This window comes from Sinocyclocheilus anshuiensis, unplaced genomic scaffold (genome assembly GCF_001515605.1).
Source record: "Sinocyclocheilus anshuiensis isolate Anshui unplaced genomic scaffold, SAMN03320099.WGS_v1.1 scaffold1972, whole genome shotgun sequence".
Taxonomy (NCBI): Eukaryota; Metazoa; Chordata; class Actinopteri; order Cypriniformes; family Cyprinidae; genus Sinocyclocheilus; species Sinocyclocheilus anshuiensis.
This window is the reverse complement of record NW_015557176.1, coordinates 29625-36866: the sequence shown is the minus strand read 5'-3', so window position 1 is coordinate 36866 and position 7242 is coordinate 29625. Positions and strand designations below refer to the sequence as shown.

General features: G+C 39.1%; 1 pseudogene; it reads right to left on the bottom strand.

Moving 5' to 3' along the window:
- Positions 1-3435: 3435 nt before the first annotated feature.
- Positions 3436-6528, bottom strand: LOC107678477 (uncharacterized; annotated as a pseudogene).
- Between the last annotated feature and the right edge of the window lie 714 nt (positions 6529-7242).

The window sequence follows — 7242 nt, the reverse complement described above, 5'->3', positions numbered from 1 at the left end:
ATTACAAAGATTTGTATTTTAAAGAAAACCAGTTTGAAAGGAGCACAATTTGCTTTTTGGGTTAAAAGAATTTCTTAATATGAAATTGGAAGAGTATGACAATTAGATTAGACTGTGCAGAAATTCATAGTCACCAATGCTGATGTTGTTAATTAACATTAATCATTCAAGAATAAAGTATAACAATAATAATAACTTGAACGGTTTGATGTGATACGAGCTAACCGATCTTTAGATTTAATCACCATTAGTAGCGAGATTTATGGTAATGCTTTTTTCCCAAGTTGGTCAGAACAAATGTGGCAGACTTGTTACTTACTTGTTCAGATGGCAATATACAGTGAAAATTCTTATTTGGGTCATATTCCAAGACGTAGGCTAGAATCTGTGATAGCGAGTACAGTAAATATCCACACCGGTGCGGTGACTGACTGCCACACATACTCTTCAGAACATTAGATTCATCCGCGCTGGAGCACAACCCACGCAAGCTAGATAATTCCGCACACAGCTGCAATTCCAGGTTTTCAAACAGAGATGGCAACAAAGACGCAAAACTTGGGATGGGCTCCAACCCAACACTAAGACTTCACCACCACAGCAGAGAAGCTGGCCCTGGAGTTGAATAAAGGGAAGCCAGTGATGGAAGGGATCCAGGGAGGGACAGCCACTGACTCAAGAGAGCAAGAGAAACTGGCCTCTTCATACAAAGTACATTATTGCCATACTACTGCACATGGAATACAATAAAATATTTCGAGTTTGTTATGTGGACTGTCTGACTTTGCCTTACCTTGCAGTGTCTGGTAACACACTTCTGGAGCCAACAGACTATGATCTGCCGGTGAGTACTCTTTATTAAAATCATAGGCTTGGCATGTCCTGTCAAAACTATCAATAGAGTTGTTATTGAATATGGCAGAAGGAAGGCACATCTGTAGCAGTGGAGTGCACTTCTGCCGATGATGAGACTGTGTCGCTGGACTCCCGAAGGCTTGAGGTATCATGTCAATTTTGTGGAAATAGCTAAATTTGTTTAGTCCATAATGGATAAGAAGTCAGCGACGTGGTGCTAATAGAAAATATCATATTTGTAACAGGATCCAGACACTGTGCATCCTGGTAACATAGTGAGTATTGCCTGAAGTAAATCTACACACATCTTTACAGTAGAACAGCATGTGTGCATGTGTGGAGACTGTAGCTGCTCTGGAGAGCCCCTATGTTTTTGCTTATGCAATTGTGCTATATTGAGCGCTGGTAGCGCGACGTTCTGTTTATTTATTGAAACCCGAATAAAATCACCAGCAGCAGTCAAGCTGACCCCGTCCTCTTCCTTCTCAATCATTGACTTTGTTAAAATCATTCATGAAATCTAGAGCATGCAGTAGATCAAGAGTAAAAATAGTATTTAACATCCAGTTGATAGTCAAACGTAACACATTTAACTCTTAACATACCATCAACATTACAATATGGTATTAGTAAAAACCTTTAGAAGTGAGGCAAGAAGAATTTGGCAATTTTGTAAAACACCAAGAATGTCATAATATCAGTAAAACTGCAGCGATAGATTTTCAAACCTACCTTTTATCATGACTTCATGGTGGCTGAAATAAAGAAAACGATTTAAATGTAAATGTTAAATTCAATGCTTTATACTTTCAGAAGCTTAAAGTTAATCTTTCGGTTAAATGACTGCATTACACATAAAACAAGCCCTGACAATATGTAACTAAATTACATGCTTTAGCAAATTGCTGCCTACTGATTAAACATGAAGTTATTGTGCATGGGCTGTGAACTGAAGGCAGCAACATGAATAAAAAATTGCTGATGTGGACTTTAACCAGTCAGTATCTATGTTATTGATCGTTCTCTGTAGTGTTCTGTGATATCACAAACAACGATAGACTAAATTTAAACTTATAAGTAAACAGAGGATTATGCAAACACACTGGTCAAATATGAGTTTCAAAAATATTCATAATCACATTTATTCCAGAGAAAGCAAAGTACATGCAAATGTTGTACTGCATGTAATAACATGGATAAAATGTTACATGTAAATCTTGCATAAAAACATAAACCCCCTTAGGCTACAGTACAAGAGTGCTGTGATTAAACTACTACTTGCTATATTTGCACCATTGCATTTAAGGATCTCCGGTAAGGAGTTTTGGAACTCTGCAGTCCTTTCTAGATGGAAAGTGATATTGTATCAGATACTCACACTGGAGTTGCGTTGCTCAGAGCTAGAGCCAAGCATGCATACAGGGAAAGTAACACCACAGTCATAATGAGCTGTTCACTTGATCCAGGTTAGCTGAACTCAGCCAAAGGCACTGAAGCAGGGACTGCAGCGGCCCTTTATACTGGTGCTCTCGGGTGGGTGGATGATGCAATGAATTTTCGAGTGTGTGCAGTAATCTTTTGGTAAACATGACACAATTTACTGACAGAGCTGTCCAGAAAAGAGGAAAAGATTCCATCATAACAAAATCCTCACTTTAGATAATTAATAATTAACCGTATTAAGTAATAACTAAATAAATAAATATATAAATATCTTATTCCATTAATGGTAAGATTTTCCAAGGATCTTAAGTTTTTTTTTTTGTTGTTGTCTTTGGTTTTTGTATTTCTTTAGAACACACACACACAAACACACACATACAACTGTAATTGAAATTACTAAATCTCCTGGAGATTGTATTAATTTACAAATGTAAGCTTTTCTGTAAGATCCAGAGTTATTATTTTGTTTTTTTTACTACATCGAAGTTTAGTGGCAAATTAAAAGTGATATTTTTTTTATTTTTTTTTATTTAGCTATGTCAATTATTCAACCCATATCATGATTATGAAGGTGTCATGTCAGTCTTATGCACACCCCTTCAAGTAAAGTGTAACCCTTATTTGTTAAAACACAATTAAGCCTTTGGAACTCTATAAGAAAACTGAATTAGCTGTTAACACGAGTTTCACAATTTGAGTTGAATTACTGAAATAAATGAACTTTTCCACGACATTCTAATTTATTGAGATGCACCTGTAGAATAGTGCATAAGTACGCAAATCGGGACGCACCTCTAGTTATCCCATAGATAGCACATTCAGTTATTGTACACTTTATGTGTCATTATATCTTTAAAATGATCAAATATTAAGCCTTTTTAAAGTATAAAATATGCTTTTAATAAATCTAAAAGTCAAACAAATAGATCTAGAAATCTAGAAAGCCATACTTTTTTTTTCAACTAAATGAAAACATTACAATAACAGAGATTATAGAGATTAAACAACAAAGAGATTGTCATTTAAAACAAATTGGGTTTAAAAAAATTCAAATGATTAAATATCCTTAAATCAAATCTATATATATCTCCAGCTAGGATTTAGCATTCTTAATACTACTTAGGTCATATAAGATATTTAATAGAATAGATTAATCAAGCAAAGGTCAAACAAACCCAATCCACCCATTTTTATAAGGAACTGATATTTGAAGGTTACTGACAGCATGAAAACTTTGCTGTCTGATACTAAAAGGTGGCCATCAGGGAGCACAGCAAGGCCTCTAGGGCTGCTCAGACCTTGGCTCACAATAGACTGACCAACACCTACAGAAGAATAAAGCACAATACAGTGCTGCTTTCCCCAGTCTGCAACCAACACATCTCCATCTGCATCAATACAAATGCCCCAAGGATTCGAAAGGACAGGACCCCAGTGGCAGCTCATCGGGGGAGGCAGGGGAGGCACAGCTTCCCCATAATTTTGAGGTGAAAATGGGAGGAGGACGATTTAATGTTAATAAAATTCACAATTCATTTCAGTTCATGTCTCAGAATGTGTATTTTTTTGTTTGTAATTTCAGTTGTAATATCATTACGTGAAAGCACCGCTTTCCTATCGCGAATGTGCCGAATCTGCTGATGTAATTACATTTACAAATTTAGGGAAAACAGCCTAAGCTGGATATAGGCTACAGCAGTCGGCTTAATTAAATGGCGCAACAGGCAGCTCTCTTTTAACACAGACTTTTAAGAAGGGATGGATGTGTGCTTCAAGTGATAGGCCAGGTAAGTGAAATTATATTATCTTGCTGTATGTATGTCGTTTTCTTTACGTTTTCTGACTAAAAGCAACCAAAAAGCCATTTTAAAGTGGTTAAGCAAATAATAAATTAATAATAATCGGCAGGGATCCCAGACCAATACAATTAGTGTGCCTCCTCTATTTTAAAACCCACGAGCCGCCACTGCAGGACCGATGCCAGAGCAGATACCCAAGATACGAATGGTGTTCCACCCAGGTTCTAGCACCTTTATACAAGGTGCCCATCCAGTTTCATTGCCCCTCTCAGAGACGGCTATCAAACCAGATGTCAAGCAATTTGCCACCAGGTAAGGCCTATGGAAGCATGTAACAACTGTGCGCTCCATTTTAGCTCCTGCCTTAGGATCCAGCTTCAAGGCTGTTAAGGTTCCACGGCGGATATCTGCCACCAAAAACTCATCTTGCTGTGTCACAGTGACTCCTCTTGGAGCTTCCAGATCTTGCTGAGCACCTGCTGGCCCTGATGATCCTCCAAAAGTCTGCAGAAGGCAGCCATGCCGGCTAAACACCAGGAGTACACGTTCAGCAGCACAAGTAAGGGCTTTTAAGCCCTTATTATTACTAGCAACATCAAATAAGTTACAGCAATGTCTGGAAGTACCCTCACATGCTGGAGGAGAGATTTGTTGCACAACATTTCTCTGTAGATCAGTTATCTGCACACAGACATTTCCACAGTCCACCACAAACAGCTGCCCTTGAGGAGTGGCATGAACTCCACTGGGTAAGGTGAAGTCAGTGCGTCCTGATCCTTGCTTGCCAATTTTTTTGACCAGATGTCCAACTTTTAAAGTACTCTTCTCCTCCTCAACCAGAAATAGCCCGACATTTGGTCTCTCTCCACTTTTTTTTTAAACTTTCTTCTGCTCACATCTTGTTTGCTGCATAGCTTTTCCCTCTATAGCAGACATAGACAAAGATCTGCAAATTCTACTGGAAACCCCAGAGCAGCCTACTGTTGAATGGTATTTTGATTCCCAGTTTTCAGAAACTTTAAGGCCTTGTTCTGAATTAGTACAGGGAGGACTCTCTGACAGGCAGCGGTTCATCTTTCTCTTTAAGTTCTCTCGGTCGGCTGTAGAGAGAGCCCGTTTTTTTTCTCCTTTCATAGACTCACTACAACTGCTTCCTGACCTGACAATGAAGGTGTAGCTTGAATCAACGCTATCTGCTGGAGGGGAAGGTTGTCTCAGTGTGATAGCTTGATTTAGCACCTCTGTAATCAGACTTAGCAGGTGGCATATTATCATTATAATATTGCAACATTCCTCCTCTGAATCCTTGACTTCCTTTATAGTGTTTGAGCCCATTCTCCAGGACAGGAATGTTCTTTGCTAGAGACTGGGAGCAGGGTCATTTGATTTCTGTAGTCTTTAGAGATAGAGTGTTTTCTGACTCCATTTTGTCCAGTTACTGGCCACTTGTCTTCTGACTCTCCTTGGCTTGACACTGGATGGATAGCCAAAAACAGGTCATCTCCACGGATGTCAGAACCGGGTGATTCCAGGTCTTCATCCTGGGATGTCTCAGAATTGTCCCGTTTGCAACCGAAAAAAAGTTCTTGGTTTTGGGCATGGCAGTTTTACATCTCCCCCCAATGCATTCTCTTCAGTTGTTGATATACAAATCTTCCTGACAACACGAGAGGTTCCAGTATTTGTCCTGGACAATTCTTTGTCCATTCCACCTACAGCTCCTTTACAAGGAGTATGCAGTTGTTCAGACACAGCCACATGGTTCTCATGTGGCAAATCTCCAGAATGGATAGCACACTTGTGGCCCTGTGGTCCACACACACCAACTGGAAAACTCAGGTTGTTCTCTTGCACAACAACCTCCCCAAAAGGTATGGTACTTGGCTGTCGGCAAGGCTGGAAATGTACATTTTTTAGAGAGAGAGAGAGATCTCCCATGGTTGTATCAGCTCCCGAACACCTCTCAGTAACTGACTTTTATTGGGACCACTGCGACATCTACCCCACATGTGGATCTGTTCTCTCAGTTGGCCCATCTTTCTCAGCTGCCTGTCTACCAGAGACTGCCTGAACTGCGGCTGCATTCTCTCTTTTTATCTGTTGCATCTGTTGCTGGGTATCCCTATGTATTTGTTCCATTCTCTCCAGCAGGTAGCGTTCCTCTTTCTGAGCTCCAAATAGCAGAATCCAAACCCTGGTTTACTTTGTCCACTTCTGCAGTTTGCCATTCCCTTAGCTGCTGGAGTTCCTGCTCACTCTGTGATAGGTCACATAGTGCCTGTGTTATCCAGGTAGGAAAGGAGCTGAGAGACTGGGAGGAGACCTCATGTTTCTCAAAGACTGAACTGGAAAGACGCACAGGGGTGCTGGACACTGTTTGGGATACAGTTGCTGGAAAGGGTCTCTTGTGGAAGTGTGACCCAAGCAGCATCACTCTATATTAGGGGGCTTTCTGAACTTCAGCTTCACTGATGATACCTGTTGGAAATAAATAAATAAATAAATAAATAAATTAGTAAAAAAAAAAAAAAAAGCCTTGTAAAATTCTTGACAAAATACCACACACATACTGTGTACAAATAATAAATAGAACCCAGATGTATTGACTCTGCCAACATTTCTGCAAAACCTGACCATTTCTCTAAAAACCATTTCTGTTGCTCTGGGTACATTTCGCCGCACTTTTCATGACTTGTAAACAAGAGGCATTATAAGCTATATCATTTATTCTCCTTTGCAGATGTGGGTTTATTATACAGCACAGGATCATGAAAATGTGTGCCTGTTAGTACAAAATGGTTGCAAAATGATATTGCATTGCTTGTAACGCATTTCACATGCAAGTATACTACATCAGAAAAGCCATAGATATGGAAATCAAAATGTGTTAACTTACAAATTGTGCACTATGGTAAACAGTGTTTTGAGCTCATAACATAATATTGTGCCAGGAACCGTGCAAAAATATGCCTTTATGTGTTGATAATCTGCCCCGTAATCATAATTTGTGGGAACAGAAATAAAGGTATTTGGTGTTTTACTGCCACTAGTGTTTATTTAAACTGTAAACTGCAGTGAAATGTCTCTATAAACACATTTTGCAATTTTGTATTCCTCTTATATGATACAAATAAGTTATTGTATG